The 2,896-nt window shown below is 44.3% G+C and overlaps 1 non-coding gene across 1 annotated transcript; it reads right to left on the reverse strand.

The window, feature by feature from the left end:
- Positions 1 to 743: 743 nt before the first annotated feature.
- On the reverse strand, positions 744 to 934 carry LOC144379968 (U2 spliceosomal RNA). Its single transcript, XR_013443587.1, has one exon. It is a non-coding gene; the product is annotated as a U2 spliceosomal RNA (small nuclear RNA).
- Positions 935 to 2,896: the final 1,962 nt, after the last annotated feature.

Below are 2,896 nucleotides of genomic sequence, written 5' to 3' on the forward strand. Positions count from 1 at the left end.
TTCGTTGTTGTCCACTCCAGGGCTATTCCAGCACATATCCCATAGTGCTGTCTGCGGCCCCCAGTGAAACTGTAGGATCCTTACAGGCAGCTGCCTGACCCTTCTGGGCATATTCAGTGCCTGACCCCATGGAAGCACCTAGTAACTGATGAGCAATAACTAACACAAAGGGCAAGTGATTCCCAGAGAAAGCACCACATTCGGTAACAGCTTATAACAAAGAAACCTGCCTTAGCCTATGAAGTCACAAAGTCACCAAAGTCACCCTGAGGAAGTGACACTCATGAGCCCTGAAGGGAAAATGGAAGAAACCAAGGAAGAGGCGAGGAGAAGGGGAGTTCACCACACCTGCAGAGGAAGAGAGAGCCGGGCTTGTCTCAGGCTCCCAAACTAGGCTGGGCTGGCAGGAGCCGAAGGACAACTTAAAGAAATAAGTCTGTATGTGGCTACAAACAATTCGGGAGCCAGGCTCAGCATCCAACCAAGACACATAAGGAGAATTCTCCAGCACAGGAAGGGTGTTCTGGTGCTGGACAGCCAAAAATTAACTAATGTCACTACAGGTGGTGACATGATCATTTCAAATAGATTATCCTGCCCGTCATATGGAGAAGAGCTTGGAAGGAGGTAAGAGAGGGTTCTAGAAGACCAAATGGAAGGCTATTGCTGTAACTGAGGGAAAATGGAAGCTTGGCCTTGTGTAGTGACAAGGTGGCCGGGTTTGAGGTTGAATGAGGAGATTTGGGGGGAGCACCGTTCCTGGGAGTACTGCAATGCCAGGTCAATGCATAGAGTGGACGGAGCAAACTCCTTTTCCACCTCCCCACTCCAAAAATCCATTTAATATATTGTCTTCGGATCCAGGACATATCAGGTATTAAACTGATCGGAACAGATACTACACTTGATCTTAGCCAAAAGACTGAGAAACAATTTTTTTTTAAAGTTCAGTTTTGATCAAGTGAGTTTGAGGGAAGATATTGAGTAGACAATTCCAAGTACTGGTTTGGAGCTCAGGGAAAGGATCTGAGCTCTGAGATCAGTGTCCAGAAGATAGTATAAACCATCGGCATACCATAGAGGAGGTTGCCTCGGGGGAGGGAGCGGAGAGAGAAGAGGATGCCTAATGTCGGAGCCTTGAGAAACGCCAGCATTTTGTGAACTTGCCCTGAGCTTTTCCACCCCTATGGCTTTACCCAAACTCTGGAATATCTTTCCCCACAGAAAATGCTTTAAGATGAAGGGGAATGCAACATACCCAAACTTCTGGGATATAGCTGAAGCAGTGCTTAGAAGGATTTTTAGCAGCAAATGCCTACATTAAAAAAGAAGAAAGATCTGAAATCTACAACCTCACCTTCCATCTTAAGACACTAGGAAAAGAAGATTAGACTAAACCTAGAGTGAGCAGAAGGAAGAAAATAGTTGAAATCAGAGTGGAAGGGGCACCTGGGTGGCTCAGTCAGTTAAGCGTCCGATTCTTGATTTCGGCTCAGGTCATGATCTCAGGGTAATGAGATCGAGCCCTGCATCTGCTCCCTGCTGAGCATGGAGCCTGCTTCAGATTTGCTCTCTCCCTCTGCCTCTGCCCAACCCCCACACCTCTAAAATAAATAAATAGATCTTTTTTTTTTTTTTTTTTAAGAAATCAGGGGCGCCTGGGTGACTCAGTGGTTAAGTGTCTGCTTTTGGCTCAGGTCATGGTCCCAGGGTCCTGGGCCCCGCATCAGGCTCCCTGCTCCACGGGAAGCCTGCTTCTCCGTCTCCCACTCCCCCTGCTTGTGTTCCCTCTCTTGCTGTGTCTCTCTTTGTAAAATAAATAAATAAAATCTTTAAAATAAAATAAAACAAAGAAATCATAGTGGAAATCAATGAAATGGAGAAAAGAAAAACAATAGAGAAAATCATATGAAAAATATTTGATATAAGGAGTCATCAGAGAAGTGAAAGACAAAACCACAGTGAATCACCACTGCATACGTATTAGGATGGCTAGAATCAAAAAGTCAGTGGGAAGAAGTGTTGGTGAGAATGTGGAGAAATGAGAACCCTCGTACAATGATGGTGAAAATGTAAAATAGTACAGCCACTTTGGAGAGCAATCAGGCGGTCCTTCAAATGATTAAATACAGTTTCATATGACCCATCAATTCCGGGCAAGAGAAATGAAAACGGATGTCCACACAGAAACTTGTACGTGAATGTTTGTAACAGCATTCTTCATAATGGCCAAGAGATGGAAACAACCCAAATGTCCCTCAACGGATGAACTGACAAAGTGTGGCATATACATATGATGGGATTATTCAGCCAGGAAAATGTATGAAGTATGTATACGGGCTACAGCATGGGTGGACTTTGAAGACATTATGTTAAGTGAAAGAAGCCAGTCAGAATAGATTACATACCATACACACGGACATTCCTATGAAAGTCCAGAATAGGGAAATCTATAGAGACAGAAAATTGATTCACGGTTGCTTAGTGCTGGGGGACAGGGGGATGGGGACATAGAGGGTGATAGATAAAGGATATGGGATTTCTTCTTGAGGTGAGGAAAATGTTCTAAGATGGGCTGGATTATGGTTGATTGCATGTATCTTTGAATATACTAAACACTATTGAACGGCCCACCTTAAGTGGGTGAATCATATATCCCAAAAGTTGTTTTAAAAAAACACAAAATAGTCTTTCCACCAAGCTCTTGCTCCTTCCATCCATTTCAGGTACTTGTGCTGGAATAATTTTCCTAAATACCATTTTCATTATGCCGCTCTCTTGCCAGGTGAGCCTTTGCAGGGTCAATAAAGATGCAGCAGTTCAGCTAACACGTTCAGCGCCTACTGTCCTAGGCGCAGTGATGCATCCACCTGCTTCCAGCTCCAGATCTCAACTC

Source organism: Halichoerus grypus, chromosome 13 (assembly GCF_964656455.1).
Source record: "Halichoerus grypus chromosome 13, mHalGry1.hap1.1, whole genome shotgun sequence".
Lineage (NCBI taxonomy): Eukaryota > Metazoa > Chordata > Mammalia > Carnivora > Phocidae > Halichoerus > Halichoerus grypus.